Source organism: Mirounga angustirostris, unplaced genomic scaffold (assembly GCF_029215605.1).
Source record: "Mirounga angustirostris isolate CCGP_5_RB_7025 unplaced genomic scaffold, mMirAng1.0.hap1 SCAF_10, whole genome shotgun sequence".
In the NCBI taxonomy this organism is placed as follows: domain Eukaryota; kingdom Metazoa; phylum Chordata; class Mammalia; order Carnivora; family Phocidae; genus Mirounga; species Mirounga angustirostris.
This window is the reverse complement of record NW_026991718.1, coordinates 129,722,481-129,745,447: the sequence shown is the minus strand read 5'-3', so window position 1 is coordinate 129,745,447 and position 22,967 is coordinate 129,722,481. Positions and strand designations below refer to the sequence as shown.

Genomic DNA, 22,967 nt, shown 5'->3' with positions numbered 1-22,967 from the left:
ACACGTCCTCCCATTGAAGAAAGAATCTGGCTTGATTCTTAGCAAACAGCTAAGCCCTTCCACTGCCTATCAATGGCCAGTGGAACCAGAGAGATTGAGGTACAGCTCTGTGGGGTTCATTAGTTCTGGGAGTGGAAGTAGATACCTATTCAAATAGCCAAGATATTGAGTGTTGAAAGCCATACAGCAGAGAGTAGGAGTGCAGAGGCCTGGTGAATTCTCCCTGAGGAACTTAGAGAAGAGATTGGCACATGTGAACCGGGTTTTGAAGGATATGTAGAAGTCCACCAGGTAGAAAAATATAATCCAGACAAAGGGGATGGTATTTGGGGGTGGGGTAAATGCACAAATATGAGAGCCTTAATATGTTTGGAAAACGGCAAAATGTCTGATGTGACTAAAAGTGGAAAGGAAGTTCTTGTTGAACTTGGGGAGGAAGGAGGGCAGGCATGAAGGCGGCTTTTTGCTATTCTGGGGGAGCCAATTGTGAAAGATCTTTAATGATGGGCTAAAGATTTGGACTTTGTGTCCCTGCTGGTGTTTTCCAAGGTTCAGTCCTCTGCAGACCATCTTCACAGTTTTTGCCAAATTAGCCACTGATTTGGGGATTTATTTTTTAAGCAGTCCACTTAAAAAAGCACACTTTATTAAGCTTATTTTAAAAGGAGTTTGTGAGTGCATGGATGGAAAATTAAGATCACCATCAATAAGATATAACTCTAAAATTAAACAAATAACTCTCCAAATAAAATGTATTCATTTGTCTATTTCTCCCAAATCATACACTGTATTTCTGGAAACACTGTTTGGAACTGTGGGATCCATAGCATTCTAAGAAATACAGGATCAGATCAGAGCCTTGCTTTACAAAGATACTTTTGTTGCCATTGAGAATGGTTTACACGGACTGGATGCACAGCGACCAGTTAAGAGATGATGATATTAATGCATCAGAAAGTTGATGAAGGTCTGGATGAAGCAGTGGAGGTGGGGGTAGAGAGGGAGCCATTTGAGAGCCATTTCAAAAGTAAACCAAACAGGATTTAGTGGCAGATCGGATGGGGGAGAGAGGGATGATGGCAGTTGTGATGGGCCAGACATAGCTCCTTAATGGAGGGGCAGTTCCTTACAGCCATTTACAAAGTCATTCGCAAGAAGCTAGAATCCTGAGCTATCCAATGCATGAAACACAGTTATGTAAGCTTCAGGAGCTGAATTCTTGGTGACAGAGCCAGCAAGATTTTTCCTGGAGAAAACTATTTACTCGATATACAGTGTTTAGGATAAAAAGAAAGAAAGAAAGAAACACGGCTATGTATCCATCTGTCTGCCCAGCTGTAGATGCTACATGGCTAAAGGAAGCAAACTTTCTGCTAGCAGATTTCCCTGTACTTTGTAAAACGAATTCTTCAATTTTTAGCTATGGAACTGTCATCGTCAATGATAAAGGCAAATAAATAACCATCAGAACATAACTACAGTGGGAAACTGAAGTAGATAATTGGTTCACTTCATGTAATTTAAGTTTGCAGAACCCCAAATGCCATCCCCACACACGTGGTGGTGGTGTGGAGCAGACAGATGAGAGGAGAAGTGTCCCCCCCCACCACCTCTACCCCCATGAATAATCTCAACTATATTCATCAATTTCATCAGATAACTGATCATCTCTTCCCTTCGCTTTGCTTCTGTATATAAGACCTGAATATCTTCACTTAACAAGAGAAAAGGGGGCGGGAGGAATCCTAGCAGTCATTTACATCAGTCAGAAAGAAAAATGAGGGGGGGAAAAATCCAAACATCTTTTTCTTCTTCTTTCTTTCTCAGTAGATTTTTTCATGTAATGGTGTAATGTGATGCCTTTCTTTGGGTAAAGCAATTTGCATCACTTAAAGGAATGAAAGGAAACTATAATATCAAGTTTATCTAAACTACTAAGTGGAAAGAGGCTTGAAACTCTAACTAAAGCCAAGAGAAGCACAAGCTGATAAAAAGTTTCAATGTCAGGGACAGAGGTTAGGTAGACAATGACTTTGGACACCATCGTAGAACCACCTGAAGAGGAGCTTCAGGTTCCTTTCCTGTAAGACAGGGTAAGAGTGCCAACTGCAGAATGTCCTAGGAGAGTTGATGAAATACTGGACGTCAGTGCCCATCTCCCTGCCTGGCATGGAGTAAGCACCAATAAAGTCTGCGGAAGGAGTTGTTTTTATTAGTCCTGGTAGTTCACCTGCCATTTAAGCTCAAATTCTAAATTCCCCTCATGACTGATTCTCTAATCCCTTGATTTTCTCAATATTTTAATTTGGTAAATTCATGCACTAATACAAACTCTTCCTAAACCTGAAGTACTAGAAATGGAATCATAAAACAAGCATACTTAATCATAAAACAAGCACAATTACCAAGTCTTCCCTCGTGGGAGAATGGATCACCATTCACATCTGTACAATGGAACACTGCTCAGCATTAAAAAGGGACAATTGACAGATACTTTCGAAAAGTATCAGGGAATTGTTGAATTACTATATTTTGCACCTGACTAATATAACACTGTATGTTAACTACTGGAATTTAAATTAAATTAAGAAAAAAAAAAAGAAAAGAAAAGTATCATGGGTCACAAAGGCATTATGCTACACGAAAGAAGCCAGTCACTAAAGGTTAATTACTGTAGAATTCTATCTATATACATTATCAAAAAACCCAGAACTATAGTGAAGGGGAACAGATCAGGGGGTGACAGGGAAGAGGGGTTGAGGGAGAGTGTAATTACAGAGGGAAGGAGGAGGAAGTTTCCTAGAGCGAGGGAACCGTCCCTATACTGATTGTTGTGGGCATAATACAAATCTATGTAGGAATTAAAATTTGTAGAATTGTACACCACCAGAAAAATTCAATTTCACCATTTGATAATCCAAAAAGTAAAATATAAAGCGTTCATACACAAATAAAAGTCTTCATTCTTGGAAGATGCATTCCATTTTACACACAGAGACAAACAAAACCCGAAACCCCCCAAAAACAGTGCCACTACTCTGTGTGTGTATGAGTGTGTGTGCTTGAACCTGAGAAAGAAAAAAAGTGTAAATATTATGTATAATTTATGTGAGTATGGAGTAAAGTGTGAAGAGGTTCCAACCAAGTTGTTGATTTGGATTATGGGACAGGGGTGGAGTAGGGAGGGGGCAGTGAGCATGGGGGTGGGGCAGAATGGGAGAGTCAGGCATAAAAAGAAGGAAAAGATGACCATTTACAATATGAAAGGAGCAACTATAATATGGTCGTATTTATGTAAAATGATGCACATAGGCACATGTGTAAATACACATATATGGCTGTGTGGCTACAGGCTGGAAGCGTGGTCATGCTGTTCCCTTTGGTAGGGAAAGCAAGTTTGGGAGTAATCAGGAGAGGATGCAACTTTGGGAGTAATTTGAGAAGCAACAGACAGATGAGCTAACAACTCTGAGATACATCCATTCTCCCATTTTGAAATGCCCAGCTCTCCTTATTTCAGTTTGTAAGCGGGGAGAAGAAAAAGGGTCAAATCGCCAGATAATCTTTATTGAGGCATGTAATGCTCCTGGTAGAAACGAATACCGGAGATTCTGCAGTGTCAGGGAAAAAAAAAAGTTCTCTTTGGTACAAAACCTTTCAATTTAGATCTCAACATGGTTTGCTAACATTAATTGGCTAATCCACCCAAACACTACCTTGTGGACAGTTGCAGAGGAAATAAAATAATTTGGTCCATTTTCCACATAGACCTGAGGATAGCAACACAATGTCTTCATTGCTAGGTGTTCTGACATTTAGAGAGCATTTCTTTATATGGTATCTCACAGTGTTTACACAGTAGCACGGCCTGGTGGAGTCCCCTGCACCTTATAGGCAAAGAAACTGAAGCTCATAGGAGGCAATGAAGGACCTTTCATATGAGCAGAATGCCTTTAAATTTTCAAAGTATTTTCATGGATGTCTGTGCTTCCAGATAGGATCAAGGACTTGCCCATGAAACATGTGGCCTATTTTTTTTTAAGAAAAATGGAAACAAATCTATCAAAGAATGCAAGGACAACATTCTTATAAAAGATCCTAAGAGGACAGACTGTTCAAATCTACTTGTTCTAGCAGTAAAAAGATTAGGCTAAACAGACCTTTTGGTCCTGAATACGCCCCATAGTCAGTGTCAGGAATGTTGATAAGGATAAATCAAGAACACGGAGTATTAAGAAAAGAAAAAAAGAAAAGAAAGAACACAGCGTATTATTGGCTTTGAAACCAGAGTCTACAAAGTTAGGAAAATTTTCCCAGTACCATATTTGGCGATGGGATAGGATTTATTGGAATGGCTAGATGTTCAGTTCGATTTTCATTGTTTTTTTCTCGGGACACTGAATATACATAGAGCTCAATATAAAGAAACATGTAAAAATATGCATTTTTTAAAATAGAGCTACCCATCAAAGCTCTGTGTTCAGAATATAACGAGCTGCCCACTTGCGTTACCTGGCTCTTCGGCAGTCTGATTTTCCTCCAACAGAAGTCAGTGTTACATTTTCTGCAAAGCATGTCTTCCTCCTACCCCTGGGGCAAGACCATGTCTACTGACGTGGCAGACGGTGAGGACCAGACACAGGTTGGGGAGGTACGGCAGCTAGCGCAAACGGGGTACATTATCCTTATGGCTGTCCATGTAGCTGCTGAGCTATAGGGAAAATGAGATTAATTACAGGAAATGGAGACACATCAAAGGCAAGGAAATAGCAGATCAGAGCTTCTGGCTAAAGGGACCAAGTTGAGAACAAATGGGGGTCATGTCTAAGTCAACAATGACAGAGGTCAAAACAGAATGTAGTGAAACCAAGTTGGAAGAAGATGAGCGACGCGGAATCTAAGGGCTCAAGGGGTAGGCACTTATGGAGGGGTTCTGGAGCTGGACTCACACCTGGAAGGGACGTGGAAGGCCAGGAAAGCAATATAATGCACAATGTAAAAACCGTAAATTAGTGCTTTTGCAATGCAGTCAAATGCTAGCAGGGGCAGGGAGAGAAAGGAGAGGGGGCAATGAATAGGTGCACACATGATGACAGGGAGAAGATGAGGTGGGGGAAAGGAACAAGGGAGGAAGCGTGGAGGGCAGGGGATGAGGGAAACAATGAGTCAAAAAATAAAATCAACATGGATTCACAGGTAAACTGGAGTGAACAGAAAATCCCAATAAATAAGTTTATGTCAGGACAAGCTAATTAAGCACGGGGTTCTGTCCATAAGTAATTTGCTATTTAGTGAACCTGCTTAAATCACTCTGGGCTGGGCGCACGATGATGAAGTGTCACCACCCAAGCAAGAGGAGACAGGTGTGGTGGGGAACAGGGAGAAAGTGAGCACAGAGGGGAATGGGAATAGTAAACAGAAATAGGAAGAACAGAGAGAAATGGAGAGACGGGGGAACTCTGGTTTTCTAAGATTAGAGTTTGGGGAGGAGAATTCCTTTCCTTGAGGATAGCAAAAATTAACCCGGGTGAAAAGAATGACAGAAGCCTTCTGGAATGGGAGGGTGGATTCAAGGTATTTCGGGCACGTGCAAACCCATCCTTGCCTCAAATCCCAAACTAGTGCCACTCTCAAAGTCTGGAACCCTCTCTCAGAACCTGAGATGCTGACATTCGAGGGAAGGTTGTACCACCCACATCCCATCAGAGGGATGCAGAACCAGGGCTCCCCAGGGCCGATTTGTCATCCCATTCTCAGAGAGAAGAGCTCAGCCAGGAGCTCATCAAGGGTGCCTTCCCACCCAGCCAGGCTGCTCCCCGCTAGCACGGGCGAGCCTTTCTTTACCCTCTGCCTCCCTCTCTCTTGCCTCCTTCTTCCCTCTCCTTTCTCTCCCCGTCGCTCCCAGTCTCAGCCTCGCTTGCCCCCTTTCTGTTTCTCTCGCTTATGAAACATACACAGCTCTGCTTTTACAGCACAGAGTTTTCTGCTAGGGTCCTTGGAAGACTGGTTGCCAGTGTGGTTCCTTTTTGTCTTTTTCAGGGTCATTCAAGTGCAAACGGTGATGAGTAACAGATTATAATGCAGCCCCAATTAAAGTCCTTGGATGTCACAATGCACTAATGTCGACATATTGTTGCAGCAGCTGCCCAGGACTAGGAAAAGGAAAGTTGATTTTTGGTTTTTGTTTTCTTTTCCAAAATCCGAGAGCCGAAAGAGACTTCTTAAAAACTCACCCCGGAAAAGCCAGAGCGGCAGGAGAGTGTGGGAAAGCACAAAATATGCAGATGTGGAGCCCCCGGGAAGCCATCTCTAACGATGGGATGGATTTGATGAGCCACTCATCAGAGGACCTGGATGCTCAGCTTTTAACTTATTTTTGCAAAGCAGGTATTTTTGCAAACAAGAATTAGAGAATGGCCTCCAGCTAAATTGCAGGGAGTCCCTGAAGAGCAAACCCTCAGAGGGGAGAGTCACTGAAGAAGAAAATGAAGATGACAAGGCTGTTGCTTCTTAATAAACATGATCACATTTTTGGCATGCATTATTTATTACTTTTCTTTCACTGATTTATTGTCCTAAAACATGTAATCTAATATGGAGAGGAGCACACACATGCCTTCACAGATGTCCTGGCGACTTTCTTGTATTTCACAAAAAGCAAAAGACATAAGAACCCCAAACATTCAGGAGGTCTCAGTTTGATGTGACCCCTATGAACAACTCAAATCTGGTTTTTCTTCTCCTCTTCTTCATCTCCTTGTTTTTCTCCTTCTTTGCGAGATATATAAATAGAATGAAATCATTATCATCGAAAGTGATAACATCAGACACTGCTTAGTAAGCACCTCCTACAGGTCAGGGGCTTCGTTAATGACATCACTGATCCTGCAGAAGAAAAGAGCCCCTCCCCCATGTTGCATGCACAGCAGTGAAGGCTCAGAGAGAGTAAGTGACTTTCGGGAAATCACACAGCTAGAAATTGCAGAGCTGGGATTAAAGCTCTAAGTTCTGGCTGCTGTTTAATTGGTAAATCGCACTGTCTCTGTCCAAAGTAACAAAGCCAATGAAGGCAAGGCCTGGGTTCGAATCAGATTAATCTGATCCATGTCCAGAACTTGAGATCTTTTCTACTAACCACACTGCCCTTCAACATATCAATTCCTCTGCAATCAGTCAACCCTGTGACTTACAAAAGAAAACAACAAAAAAGTAACCTTTGGCTCTGCTTCTACTCTGCCTCATTGTTTTTTCTTTTTCTTCTCCGTTTTTCTTTCCGCTTTGCTCAGATATAGTTTATATACAATGCACATAACATCTTCTGGATCCTTTATGTGGACTTAAATTCCCAGCCTCCAGTATTAAGAAACTAATAGCCATCATGAATAAGGAAACATACTGAGTGCCGATCAACCATACAGAGCTAAAATTTTCTTTTTCCTTTTTTCTTTTTCGCTCCTGCTCCCCTTTCCCCCAATGGGAATTAACAAGGAACACGACTATGAGTCTCTAAGAACACCTTTTGTTAGCTTTTCTTCCAAGAAGGAAATAGGTACAAAGTCAGCCCTGGGCTTTCCGGAAACTATTGGCTTGGAGTTGGTAACACGACCTGTGGAGGAGAACCTGACACGTCAGGTCAGGGATGTCTGCTAAAAAGCAAAAGGCCAGTGGAAGGATGCTGGGAACCAGAGCTGGGAGACGGGGGGATGGGTACCCAACAGAGAGCTGATGTGAGAGGGCAAACCAAAAATGTGCTGGGTAGACTAAAGGCAAAACTTGAATCTTCAACATTGATCTTCATTCGCTGTGTATGTGCATGTGTGTTTTTTCCTGACTATAATAACAAATCATGTTCCATGTAGAGAATGTGGAAGTTGCAGAAAAATATAAAGAAAAATCCCACTTAATGATAAACTGTATCATAATAATATAACAATATTACATAATAATATAATGTCACCTTTAATATATCTATCTATAGTTACATCTATCTATAAATATACTGTAGCCATAAATAAATATCATAGTATTTTAGAGGGTCATAATATATATCTGTTTACTAATGTGCCTTTTGTTCACCCTAATCAATGTATTAGGGGCTTCTATCTTTATGAGCGTGGATTTTTAATGGTGGATGGTAAACTTTTGTATAGTTATCATTTAAAAAAATAATCAATGCCTTACTATTGGACATGGCAGTTGTTTCTAATTTTTCCCTGTCTTATAAATACTTCACTGGAAATAATTTACATATATCTTAATGTGGATATAACTTCTACTAAGTTCCCAGAAACGGAATTATTTTGTCATGGGCCATGTTCACCTCAGAGGCATGTGATAAATTGCCAAAATGTTCTCCAGAGAGTGTGACTAATTTGAACTTCGTCATGTAGTATATGAAAGTGTTCCTGCTCATTTCTCCTGGACTCCCCAATATTAGATATGGACATAAAAAATACATCACTAATTGGATAGCCAAAATAATAATAGTAATCCTAATAATAACGATACTTGGTATTTTAAATTGCATTTAAGATATATTAACGTACATATGCCAACATTTTGTAACAATCGACCGGGTTAAAATGTAAACAAAAATAAAGAAATAATAATAACAAATGTGAACTCCCTGGTGCATACAGTGAGTACTGAACAAGAAAACCAATACTCCAAGGCAGGAGTGAGGTAGAGTGTGGCTCGTTGATGCTAAAATTATACTGTTTTTCTAACTGTCCATACAGCTTAGCCCAAAAGATCTTAGCTATGAGAAAATGTGTCCTAAGTGGGGTTGAGACAATTTCTTCAAGAGGAGAGCTTGTTTTCCTTAAGATCTTTATCCTTTTTCCCCTACCCTATCTAAATTAGGAAGATGACTCAGTTGTTGTTTTTTTTTTTTTTTTCCATATGGGAAAGACGTACATTTTCTTCAGAGTCATCTATGAATCAGACTCAAGATGAAATCCACCATCTGGGTTACTGACAACAAGTCTCAGGAATGAAGCCAGGTGACCAGGTAGAAAATAACCAGAATAGGGCATAAAAATAAAAGTCATTTGCAAATAAAAAAACAGAGACCTTACTGGAAAAGTCTTCTTCCTTAATTTGCATAATCATGAACTGGGAGCTTCCCTTCACCTTGAGGCAACATGGCACCTGGTTCATCTCTGAGGCGTGGGATCAGGCAAGGCAGGGTATTTCAACCTTGCTTCTGTCTCTTACCAGCTCTGTGACTGTAGACAAGTCAACTTGCCTTTTTGAGCCTTGTCATTTGTGAAATTGTTATAAATACTCTCTCCTTCACAGTGTAGATGTGAGGATTAAATGAAATAATGGATGCAAAGAACTTAGTGCACGCCCCGCACGTAGGAAGCCCTCAATGAAATGTCAGTCTCCTGATCTTCTCAGCTCCAACGTCACCCTCATACCTAAAGGAGCCCCTTCTTTCTAGTTACCCTCTACCTCATGACAGCTTTTTTAGTTTCTGGGTGTTTTGTTTTTGTTTTTGTTTCTTAACATTTAGCGCTATCTTGAAATAAGCTTATTTGATTTCATGTTTATTCTCTGAATCCCTCACTTGAATGCCAGTCATCTGAGAGCTAGGATCTCTTCTGTCTCATTAAACATACATTTTTAATACATAGTACAGAGGCTGACACTTAGTAGGCATGCAATAAATATATGTTGAAAAATAAAAAATATATCAATAGGTGTTCGTGCACATACATACATGCTTCCATACCACCAGTGTTCACATGGCTAATTAATATTCTCTCTCTCTCTCTTCCTGCCTCTCCCTCTCACGATCTCCCCCATCCTTCTTTTTCAGCAAGTAATTATTGAGCCAAACTCTTTGCTAAACACTGGGGATACATTCATGAACAAGACAGAACATCCTTGAAAGAGCCTAGGGTTCAGATTTCTCTCTTCATCTCACTTTTTCACTGTTCCTTCCTGATGCATCACTCAGATTTCAGCTTCAACTACATATACAGCAGGGACTCAGAGAGCCTTGTTCAATTCTTGGGGTTCTTGTCAAGTAGCTGCAAATGACTACCCCAGACTCTATTGTCTGTGGACTTCGGCTTTGGCCATATTTTACTTTTCTATAAAATACACTATTTTGTTTCGAGATCTGCTGCTGTCCACCAAAAATACAACTCTGTTACTAACCCTGCCAGCTCCTGAATGATACCTCTGTGGACACTAAAAACAATTTAATGGCATGTCACAATAGCAATTCACTCTGTTAATAGCCCCGCTCAATAATACTATATTGCATAAACCTCCTCCAGTCGTCTGACAAATAATTCACCTTTACTCACCCCACAGTAAGCTCCATTTCACTAACAAATATATTTCTCCCCAAACCTACAAATATTCAGCATCTCTGTCCTGTGACAATAGCTATTTTTTTTGGATGAGGTCAGTGATATCATGTTTCCATTACCTCTCACTGGCTCAGTCTTAATGACAATCTTTTTCCACACAGGGCATCAAATTAGGGGGCAACACAGTTTCCGATGTCTCGCTCACACACCAGTGAATGAATGCTCCATGACTGCACAGGCATGGGAAACATTGCTCTCTTTGTGGACACCCGTTCTACCAAATCCAATGGCTGTGTGTGTGTGCTGTAAGACCAAGCTGCAGGGACCATTCACCTCCGTAAGAACTAGTGTTCATTAGATTTATTATTTCTTTAAAATGGCTCCTTTAATGGCAGGAGGCACAGGGGTTCTTGCCCTGGGGGCCTGCGGACCCCAAGTGATCTATGAGTTCAGGCATTTCGTGAATGTGAATTTTTTTAAAAATTATTTTCACCAAATAGAGCTACCATATGATCCAGCAATTGCACTACTGGGTATTTACCCCAAAGATACAAAAGTAGGGATCCGAAAGGGTATGTGCACCCCGATGTTTATAGCAGCAATGTCCACAATAGCCAAACTGTGGAAAGAGCCAAGATGTCCATCGACAGATGAATGGATAAAGAAGATGTGGTATATACATACAATGGAATATTATGCAGCCATCAAAAGGAATGAGATCTTGCCATTTGCAACGATGTGGATGGAACTGGAGGGTATTATGTTGAGCAAAATAAGTCAAACAGAGAAAGACATGTATCATATGATCTCACTGATATGAGGAATTCTTAATTGCAGGAAACAAACTGAGGGTTGCTGGAGTGGGGGGTGGGGTGGGAGGGATGGGGTGACTGGGTGATAGACACTGGGGAGGGTATGTGCTCTGGTAAGCACTGTGAATTGTGCAAGACTGTTGAATCTCAGATCTGTACCTCTGAAACAAATAATGCAATATATGTTATGAAAAAAAAAAAGAAGAAGAAGAAGAAGAATGTAGCAGGAGGGGAAGAATGAATGGGGGGAAATCGGAGGGGTAGACGAACCATGAGAGACGATGGACTCTGAAAAACAAACTGAGGGTTCTAGAGAGGAGGGGGGTGGGAGGATGGGTTAGCCTGGTGATGGGTATTGAGGAGGGCACGTTCTGCATGGAGCACTGGGTGTTCTGCACAAACAATGAATCATGGAACACTTCATCTAAAACTAATGATGTAATGTATGGGGATTAACATAAGAATAAAAATAAATAAATAAATAAATAAAAATTATTTTCACCAACATTTACGTGAAATGTAGCATTTCTTCAATTAGAAATGCAGGTATCAAATCACGGGACCCATGACTTCAGCAACAGTACAAATCACCAATATCATATCACACTACAGTTATTGCAGAGATACTGAAATATCCTGGACGTTTATCATGATTTCAACATTAGAGTAGTCATTAGACCTCCTGACAGAGCATATTATTTCGTGTGGTAACCCAGAAGTACGTATATAACTACATCAAAAACTGTTTTTTAAAAAACTATTTTGATAACTGAATTTCTATATAATTTTTTGTCTGTCACTTTTTATATTTTTATTTTATGCTTTTAAAAACGGTATTCTGGTAAGGGGCCCGGTAGCATAACACAGCGAGGAGGTACTGCAGGAACGTGTGGTGGCAAAGAGCTTGTGGTTAGAAGCCAGGCACACTTGGGCTCAAATCTTGATTTTGCAATAAAAACAATAATAATAAAGCAGGCACCGTTAAAGTGCTCACCGTGTGCCAGGCACTGTTCTAAACCCTTTGCACGCATTTAATTCATTTAATCTTTCTAACTATCCTGTCAGATTTGTGCTCTAGTATCCTCCACCTTATGAAGAAGGGGTCTGAGACCCGGAGATGTTAAGTAACACGCTAAGATCACTCAGCTGGTAGGTCAGGACGTGAGGTTTAAGCCCAGAAGGAATTGCTCTCCCCTTCCCCAAATCCCTCTCCCACATCAGCAATAACAGAAACAAGTGTTTTATATGCAACATCCAGTTACTCCTCAAAATAACCCTCTAAACTCGGTATGACTATCCTCCTCCTCATCTTTTAGATGAGAAAACTGAGATTACAGAGAAGTTGAGCAGGTTGCCCCAAGCAATACAGATTGGAAGTGATGCCAGACAAATGCCGAATCCTGCATACTGCCTGTTTTTGTAAATAAAGTTTTATTGGCACATAGCACACCCATTTGTAGATGCACCGTCTGTGGCCGCTTTTATGTTGCAACGGCAGAGCTGAGGAGTTGCTGCAGAGGCCAAATAGCCTGCAAAGGCTTAAAATATTTACTGTCTGGCTCTTTACAGACGAAGTTTACTGATCCTGCTCTTAACCATCATGGGCTAAGCCAACTCCCAACTCTGCCTGTCACTTACTTGCTGGCAATGTGGCTTGGGAAAGAAATTCACCTAAACCCTCAGTATCATGAGCTGTAAAATGAGTGTATAGTGGTCTCCCAAACTCAGGATGGTTGGGAACATGAAATGCATGCAAAGAGTTTAGCACAGTTCCTGGCATACAATAAAGTTTCCAGAAATTTGGGTTGCTGTTATTATTATTATTATTTTCACTTGAATCTGTTATCAGACCTCATGTCATCTTCTAAAAAATTTAACGGTCCATAAAGTCAAGCTGGCAATTTCTGGTCATGTCAACCCACAGAAGAAACTGGATTTGCTGGAGGATGCTGGGTTTGCATTTCGTTGTTTGAAAATGTAATCTGCCTCTCGGATTAGGACAACACTGCCCTCTGAAACAAACCAATTACTGATCAATGAGCTGGTCCTTCCAGAGACATCAGCACTGCTCAACCAGCTCTTTTATTATGTATGAAATTCAGCCCCCAAATGGATTCAAGTGATGGGAACTAAACCTGGGTCACAAATCACCCAAGACACGAGAGCCTGATTGTAAATGAACACGAGGGTTTGAACCTGTGGGGGTGAAGAACAACGTCAAGCAAAAGAGGTCCCTGGTGGGAGGAAGGGGCCAGCCCAGGGAAGATAGTAAAATTATATAAAATGGATTTTTTTTAGAAGGAAAGAATGCCAACCCCATTTCTTGCATGCTGCTTCCCAGGGAAACACTGGCTGATGCTAAAAAGGAGTTGTTTCCCCAAAGCTCTGTCAACAGAGGCAAAAAGGAAATTAAGATGATTACATATGTTTAGGGGAAATTAAAGTGTTTTGGCTTGAAGTTTGCTTTCTCTATCAACCATATTCAGCAGGCAATTACTCAACACTCCATTTGGCCTGGAAGATGCTGCCTTAACATGGAGAATCCTTTTTATAAGCTCCTTTTAAAAATTAAGGCAGCAGAGCAATGTGGTTAGAAGCTCAGCTTTGGAGTCAGACACTCATGGGTTTGAAGCCTAGCCTCTTTACTGCCTGGCTCATTTCTCCTAGGCTCAGTTTTGTCATTCAGAAAATGGGATCTTGTTTGTATTATGGGCCTGAATACTTCAGCCCCCCATCTTTCTATGTCCTTTGCCAGCTAACTGTTTTGTGTCCCCTTTCTGACTCCTAGCTTGGCACGTGACTCGTGTCGTCTATTGGGACATTAGCAAATAGAATGCAAAACAGAAAATTGAAAAATATTTATATGACCTGGCTTGCTCACTTTTCACCTCTGCAATTGCTACAAGAAGAAAATGCATAGGCTATCTTGCTGGATGATGAGAGATGCCTGGGATGGGGCCAGGTTGTCCCACCCATCATAGCCGAGGCTGTTCTCTATCAGCCCACAGCTAGTCAATTCCCAACCATATGAATGAGCCCAGCCAAGATTAGCAGAGCCCCTAGGCCAACCTGGAAGCTGACCACACATTTATGGGCAAGGCCACCTGAGATCAGCCCAGCCCTGCCCAGATTGGCTGGACCCCTCAGACTGGTGGACGAAATCACTTTTTATTGTTTTATGTCACCCAGGCTCAGGGGTATTTGTTATGCAGCACTGTCCTGTAGACGGATGACTGATACAGATCATATTTACTTCACAGGGTTGTCTTGAAAAATAAATAAGATGATACCTAGTCAGCCCAGAACACAGAGTTGGTATCTGACAAGCAGAAGTGGTTAGAGATGCTGGAACTGTTACTGCCCTGGGATAGTTGTGTGAGATCATAACCTAGGTTTTGTTTCTAACCCTGTATATAGTCATCAGTTGTGTTCCTTGCCTTGGGGAAGGGATGTGGCTGAGCAAGAAGCAGAAATATCTTCTATCTCTCCTTGGCTTTTATCTCCAAAAGCCTAAAAACCCCTTGAGAAACTTAGAGGATTTGTAACAAAATGTTAAGAAAAAGAATTTGGCCAGAACTGAGTTGAGGGTGAGTCTTCCTCTGCCCTACCTTCCCAACACCCCCCCCCCCGCCAGATAAACAAGGGGTTTCACTTGGCTGGGAGGAGGAGAAAAGAGGGAGGAGGGAAGAGTGCTCAGCTAATGGAAGCCAACAGCTCAGGGACTAAATGGCTCTGATGCGTCTAAGCAGCCAGAGCCCAGTGACGTAGAGGGAGGGGATCCCATAACAGATCAGAGCTAAAAAGTTGTGTCTCCTTTGCTGAAAATGGGAATAAACTTGAAATCCAGAAAATGAAAGTGATATTCCCTTAGATATCTTTAGTTTGTTGCCCTGAGACTCAGACTCACTAGGTGACAATGATGTCATGATTTTTATTGACAGGAGCCATAACTACTTTTAAGGTCCAAGTACCACCTATATTGGTAAGAAAAGTGGAGGAGTTTTTACAGCTAATGTAGATGACATTTTACATAATATCTATCAATAGATGACCTCATCTCCAATAGATCATGTGCGAGGAGGGAGAGTAGAGAGGTAGATTTGGGACAGACTCCATGACCCTTACATGATGACCCTAGTTGCCCCAGACCCGTGGGGAAGACCATTCCACGGAAAGAAGTCCCACCCTGGCAGTCTTCAGACTGTCTCTGGCAAGGAAATGTATTTTCTTTGGCTTGCTCAGTGTTTATACACTTAAAATATGCTATCAACTTTTAAAAATCAAGAAATATCTTTCTAAACACAAACACACACACACAGAGAAATACAGATTTCTGGCTTTTTTCGAAAAGAAATAAAGGACTACATTACATCACTCATGGAGCATGAAACTGGCGCTGGTAGCATTTGCTCCCCCTAGAGGCAGAATGTGTTCTTCAGTCCACCACAGTCCCCACCACTCCCTATAGCTTTGCCAGTTAAAGGTGTAGGGCCAACAGCCTGTTCTTGCATCTTTTGGATGAAAATTTCTCTGTGTCCATAATGTTTTTAAAAGTGGAAAAAGAAAAGCTAGACAGAGGGGGCTATGTATTTCTTGCCCACTACCTTATTTAATTTTCCTGACCAGGTTTTAGGCATTTGATGTGTGCCTCTCTATTTAATCCTTAAAATGATTTAGGGACAGGATGTGTGTGATTTCAAAAGGGAGATAACTTGAGCTAGAATCTATTGTTTTCATAAACACTTTTACATGGTACACATACATACACACATCTAGGGAGTAACAGTTAAAAGACTACTGGTAAACACTACTGCTTTTGTTTATGTGAAGTATTTTTAATTTTTCCCTAAATAGAAACATTTGTTTTCCAAGGAGTCCTACATATTTGCTGGGGAAAAAAGTCTATCACTGGAACTTTAGTAAGATTCTGAGAAGCCCGCAAAAATGTTATGGCAAATGGGGGGGAAAAAGCCATTTGTAAAGAAGTACTATTTGTATCGAATATCATGAGAAAATAAGTGCATCATGACAATTTTGTACATCTTCTATGATTTGATTGTCAGTAATGAAGCCCACAGGAGAGTGATAAATGTGCAGAGGAAAAGTATCTATTTCACTTATATAGCAAATTATGCAGCTCAGAGCTTGATAGCACTTGGCAAAATACAAATGTATTTGAATGGAATTCAAATTGTTGCTCTTTGCCTAAGACACAGGTAATATCACCAGGGGTCCTGTCTTTGGATTTTTATAAGAGGTAAGAGTTTAAGTAATAGTAGCAGTATTACAAAATTACCTTTAAACACTGAAAACATTTTTACTTTGTTATAGGGTGTAATTTCCACTTTTCCCCTCTAATGGCTTATATACAGAAAATGATACACTAATGCAATTTTTCAAATTTAGTTACCTTTTTTTGTGTTCTAAAATTATACGTTCTCGTCATTTGCCCTGTTTGTCAGTCTCCAGGATCCATTTATTTCCCTGTTCTTATGGTTCCATAATTTATCTTCTTGTCACAGAACTTTCATAAACTTTTTTTTTAAGATACAAAATACTTGCAATAAACTCTGACAAAAATGCTTCCAGTTCAACTTTTGAAATCTTTCAATTATGTTTTGAACGATTATCATACTTTCTAGTGTTGCTGTACTGTGAAATCTCTCGTGGAGTGACATCTTACTAGGGTAGGGGAAAAATTACTTGAAAAGAGACTCACTTCAAACCATTTATATTTCTTTGCCTCTTCACTTTTGAATCTATAGATTGATATTCATAATCATGCCACATAGAGAAGAGAAAAAAGGACTGATAAAACAAGAATTGTATCTGTGGTAGATGGAAAACACTATTCAGTCAAACTCCAATTATCTAAAAGGGGTGTGGGATGGAAGGAAACTGTGTTTTTGTGAGCCTTTGGATACCACAGGGAGACAGAAAGAGGAGGAGAAGTCCATGCCATTAAAGGGGCTTATTCAAACGAAACGAAACAAAACGAAATGAAACCAAACCAAACCAAACCGAACATAGTGGTCTCAAGTGATTGGAAGTGCTCAATATTAAATTTGTAGCAACGGGCCCATATCTTCATTATCATGAGGAGATACTCTGTGAACATCCATATTAACTGGATTGTGGATCGTTAGTGGATTGTTCAGCAAGCTTATCTGCGATGCTGAAGGTATGAAAGAAAGAAGCCCTGTGACCTGTGCCATTCAATGGAAATATAAAGAAAGCCGCATATGTAATTTAAAATTTTCTAGAAGCCACAATAAACAAGTAAATAGTAATGAGTATCATTAATTTTGGTAATATATTTTATTTAACCCAACAGAGGCAAAATCTTGTCATTTTAGCATGTAATCATTATAACAAATTATTAACGAGATCATTCACATTCTTTCTTCCCATACTAAGTTTTTGAAATTCTAGGTATATTTTATACTTCCAGAGTGTCTCACACGGGATTCGCCACATTTCAAGTGCTCGATAACTATATATATAGATAAATATATAGCTCATGGCTACTGTGATGGGCAAAACTTCTAGACTGCCTCCCCTAGATTTAGGGGTCCTAATAAGAGCTCCCACAGAACTTGACCTCTTTCACCATAGAACTTATCATCATTCTTGCCATGGTTTCTTCAGTGGTGTTTCTCTCATTTGCTTAAGTTTGGTGATACCTGGCAATAAACAGATCCATTTTGTTCACTGTTGTAACACTAATTTTGGAAACACAGTAGGTGCTCAAGAAAATTTATTGAATAAATGAGTTAATAATTCAATGAATGGATGGATGTTTATATTTTGTGGAAAGAGAGACCTTTTTGAAGGAGAGTCTAGGTGCAGGAGACCGTATGAGTTCCCCATGAAGATCTCCTACTGGTGCAGCCACCCACAGCTGTTGTGAGGGGTGGCGGCTGGCTACCCACAGCTGCCCCCCACCCCCACCCCCCGCCGGGAGAACTGTCCTCAGCAGCTGGCAGGTGCCACCTTACCTGGAAGGTGAACACACCTCCCTGCCCCCCACAACCAATGTCTGACTGACACTGGGATACAAAAGTCCATCTTCCTTGTCTCAAAAGAGGAGAAACCCACTGGGTGTTAAGTTCCAGAGCCCTCTGTCTGTGCTTCCAACCAAAGTTAGACTTTAGCTGGGACCACTGTCTTGCACCCCTCACTCCCTTACAGGTTTTACTGTGATCACTCAATAAATCACCTGTACCCAAATCCTTGCCTCAGGCTCTGCTTCTAGTGAACCTGACATAAGGCACTACAATTTTCTTTTGTCATATTTTAACTCTTCTTCCCCCATCCCACCCATTTAAAATTGAAATCCATTTGTTTCTTACAAAATCTTCCCCAAATGTCTTTCTTTATTAACCTTCAAACTGTCAATATGCTGCTTTATAAGAACCATTTACCAGTGTAACCGAAGACTTCAAAGGCATTTGGCTTTTTTATCTGGATATTTATTTTACCCCATGAAGGCACTGTAAATTCTCTGAGAGTGCCTATCAAACCATTGTGGTCAACAGCAAAACCCACATCTACACAATTTTACAATTCTCCTGAGTGATAAAGGGGGAGTGATAATTCTGTCACTCCTCCATGTGGCCTCGCTGTAACGTGAGTGTGACATGACTTCACAAAAATACATACTTCTATTATCTGGCTGCCATTTCAGCTATTTAGGAATAGAGAGACGGGTGGATTGTGGGAAATCTTGGAAAGAGATTAAGCAGGGAGAACTACGTTGATTTTGTTTGCTACTTGGCTGAAAGGCGAGAACAAAGAACAACTTAGAATCCAAGTGTATTTGCCTTTTGTCATTGTTATGGATTTTTAAAGTGGGTATATCCGTTTGTACACCCAAATGAGTGCTCAATGCCATTAACTAGGTTCCAGGACCTAGTTCCCCCTTTTGGGAACCCTGTTCTCCCTAAGTATTTGCATGGCTGGCTCCCGTGGATCACTTGGGTCACCACTCAATCTAAAATTGTTTCCTTCTCCTTGCATTATTCTTGAACACATGACCGTGTATTATATGCTCGGCAGCCCTTAGCACTAGCTGATCACCTTATAGACTCACCTGTCTCTACCTCTAGCGAGTAAGCTCCCTGAGGACTGGCACTTTGGTCTATCTTTTTCACTTCTCAATCCCCAGTGCCTAGAACAGGGCCTGGCACATTGTGGTTGCTTGATAATTATTTAAGTGAACAAATGCCCCAGGTTACTTTGTGTAACTCCAAGTCTTTCTTGATAGGGAAGAGATGTCTCATGATGCCTCTTGCAGGCATGGATGACACCGGCTACAAATCTCAGTAAGGGGCTCCCTAGGTATTAAGGACTGTCCCTTCAAAATTCATATGTGGAAACCCTAACCCTCAATGGGATGGCTGTAGGGGTAGGGCCTTTGGGAGGTTATTAGGTTGTAAGGGCGGAGCCCCCTGATGGGATTAGTGCCCATGTAGGAAGAGACACAGGAGAGCTTTCTCCCTCCTCCCCGCTCAGTCTCTCTCTGCCATGTGAGGAAACCAAAAAGAGAACTCTCACTAGAACCCAACCACACTGGCACCGATCTCAGGATTCCAGGCTCCAGAAATTTCTGTTGTGTAAGCACCCCACTCTGTAGTATTCTTTTTATAGTAGTGCACGTGAATTAGACACTTGGCAAATATATACAGCTGCATCCTCACTGGCGATCTTGGGGAAGGCACTTAAAACAATATGCTAAAACCCCAATCTAAGGATGTGACCAGTGGCCTTGACTGTGGTGTTGGAAGCTCTCCAGATAAGAGTCTGGTCTCAAGTCACAGCCCAACTTCCCTGGCTTTCCAGCCTCAACCAGAGACGTCGGCTACTCATTCTTTCTTGGGAACGGGAACCTGAGACGAATAACACCTCTACCTTCTAGACTGGTGAACACACACAAGCTTGGCTTTCTTGGAAAAGATCTGGTTTTCTTCTCATGGGGCAGTCTTGCTTTGATCCTTTTGCCTTTTTCCTGCTAGGCTTTGGAGTAACAAAACTACCCGTTAAGGGATCTATAAAAGACACAGATGCTTCCTGGAAGGTTGGTGATTCATTCAACAAACATTTATGGCACAGTGGCTCCTAGCCAGAAACCTTACTTGTACAGAAATGATGATGGTAAGGAAACTGCAAAGAAACAAATGGCCGTGGCTTCCAGGCCAATGGAGTTTCCACTCTAGCAGAGCACACTGGCTTCAGTTCCATAATCACATGAAGAAAAGTAAGATTGCAACTGTAATAAGTGTTGCAAAGATTTATGGGCAAGGAGAGCCTATTGTGAGGGGCTGGGCCCATTCTGGAGGCCAGGGGAGGTTCCCTGAGACAGGAGATTGGAGCTGTGGTCTTAGGTAGGAGTAAAAGTCTACCGGGAGAAGTTAGGGGCTGGGCTCCAAGTGATGGAGAGAGGCGTGCAGGATCTCTGGTACTGCACCTGCTGGGGACGCTAGTCACGCTGTGTTCGACCTGGTCAGTTGCTCCTAAAATTGTGTAATGAGGCCTTGTGGCCAGCTGGGCAAGCAGCATGGGCACCGGCCGCGGCACGGGGATACGGGTGGGGGGCTGGGGCACTGCGGGAGCTGAGAGATGATGAATGACGGGGAGTGAGGAAGAGTCTGGGGCATTCCAAAGAGGTGGGCTGTGGGAAGCCACCGGCATTTTTATTTTAAAGACGCTTACATGGAAGAAAGGAACCTCCAGGTTATACGAGGCAAGGTTTTACTTGGCAAGAACAGCTTGCCAATACAATAAACACAAGGTGAGCACACGGCCAGATACTAGGGCGGCTCCCATCCTTCCCTACATATTCATTTGTCTTTTATCATTTTGGAATAAAAAAACCCTGAAAATAATAATACGATATGATGGGGGCGCCTGGGTGGCTCAGTTGGTTAAGCGACTGCCTTCGGCTCAGGTCATGATCCCAGGGTCCTGGGATCGAGTCCCGCATCGGGCTCCCGGCTCAGCAGGAAGCCTGCTTCTCCCTCTCCCACTCCCCCTGCTTGTGTTCCTGCTCTCGCTGTCTCTGTCTCTGTCAAATAAATAAATAAAATCTTTAAAAAAAAATAATAATACGATATGATGTAATGTCATCTCTAAATAGCAACCATTCCTTGATGTATCCAGATGCATCTAATTCAGATGAGAACCATTAAGGATAGATATCACTTCCCCATTTTATGGATGGGAACATTGAGGCCCAGAATGGCTGCATAGCTAGCTAGTCCCACGATGCCTGCCTCGCAGCAGCTCAGGCTCCTCTGAGGGTCACAGCAGCAACATGCTGGGTGGCCCCTGCATGGGCTGAGCCCCCAGCCACTCCCATAGACATTCATCATTCCTTCCTTGTTCTTTCATTCTCCATGATCCTACAATTCTTTGTCTTGATCGCAAAGTTCCTGCATGATCAGGCCCCTGTCTCCCACCTGACTCACCTCCTGTTACTGTCCCCTCACTCACGCCCCACCCCCATACCCCCCCAGACCTCCCAGCAGCCTTTGCACTTACAGCTGTCTTGCCTGGAACACGCTGCCTCCCCTCACGTGACTCATTCCCTCACTTCATTCTGCTTTGATGACCTAATGAAAACACTTGTGTGCCCCCCCCCCCGCCTTTGTTTTCTATTTCTTTGCCTTGCATTATTTTTTTCTGCCATGGCACCAAGCAGTACCTAAAATTAGGGCATATATTTATGGTCTCTATCTCTTCTAGAAGGTAAGATCCACAAGGGCAAAAACCTCGCTTGTATCCCCACATGTAGCCCAATGGTTGACAAAGAGCTGAGCTTCCAAATGGACTTGTCAAACGAATAAATCAGTCAATGAATAAGGAAGCCTAACATGGCAAGGGGGGCTCAGAAATGCATAAGATTTGGCCCCTGCAAGGACGCCTCATCCTGGGCCAAACCACTGAGCACTAATGCTTCCCGCATGCAAGAAAGACATCTTAATGTCTGGAACCCAACCCAGGCGACTTCCTGCCTCTCAGATTCAGACTCAGAAATTGCTGGGTCCAATTTGAAAACATCGGTAACTCTTACTGAGTGAACATGAGCACTGTTCACACTTCTGAACTCGCTGCAGGCAAATAAATACATACCCCAGGCACGAAATAATTTAAGCAGAAGGCCCAAATAATCACATCTCTTCCCTACTACCTCCACGCCGGGGGACTTTGGGTGCGAGTGGGTTTGTGTCAAGCCCAGAGACCGCCTCTCCCCAGGCACAGGCGGCCATTTGGGGAAGACGCCCTACGGAACAGTGAAAAGAGTTTACAGAGTCAACACACCAGCAAGTGATCACCGAGATATCCATTTTGCACCCAAATCTTCCAACACGCTGACATAGGAGGCTGACAAATACACTTTGACCAGGTGGCAGTAGGAACAGCGGCAGGCGGTATTTATGGAGTGCCTACTGTCTACTCGAGAGTTTGCCTCGAGCACCTCACTTTATCTTCATGACACACCCGTGAGGTGTCTATTTCCACTTCATAGATGAAGGCCTGGAGTTTAGAGGTCACATGACATATCCCAGCTAATAATGTTCGCGGCCAGGTGCACACACAGGTGCATCTGGCTCAAAGCTCGGCTTCCGAGTCCTCCTCGTCTAAGAGTGTCCCTTCCCGGGATGCTTTGGGCATCCACAGACCACAGACAGGTACATTGGAATAATCCCAGACATAAATTGATAAGAGATGAGGAAATTAAGCGTCCCGGTTCAGATGAGGCCTAGCATTCATCCTCCACTCAAGTAATGTTTATGAACCTCTTGCTGTCTACTGGGCATTGTATCAGGTG

At 42.1% G+C, this 22,967-nt stretch overlaps 1 protein-coding gene across 3 annotated transcripts in view; it reads right to left on the bottom strand.

Annotated features, from left to right (window-relative positions):
- TSHZ2 (teashirt zinc finger homeobox 2) overlaps positions 1–22,967 on the bottom strand; it is a 436,252-nt gene that overhangs the window by 282,465 nt on the left and 130,820 nt on the right. The window contains exon 2 of one of the 3 annotated variants that reach the window (XM_064573366.1): positions 4,513–4,711. The exons of the other annotated variants lie outside the window; for them this stretch is intronic. The gene's annotated coding sequence lies outside the window, so the exon portion shown is untranslated. The remainder of the gene's footprint in view (positions 1–4,512; positions 4,712–22,967) is intronic. 3 annotated transcript variants of the gene reach the window in all.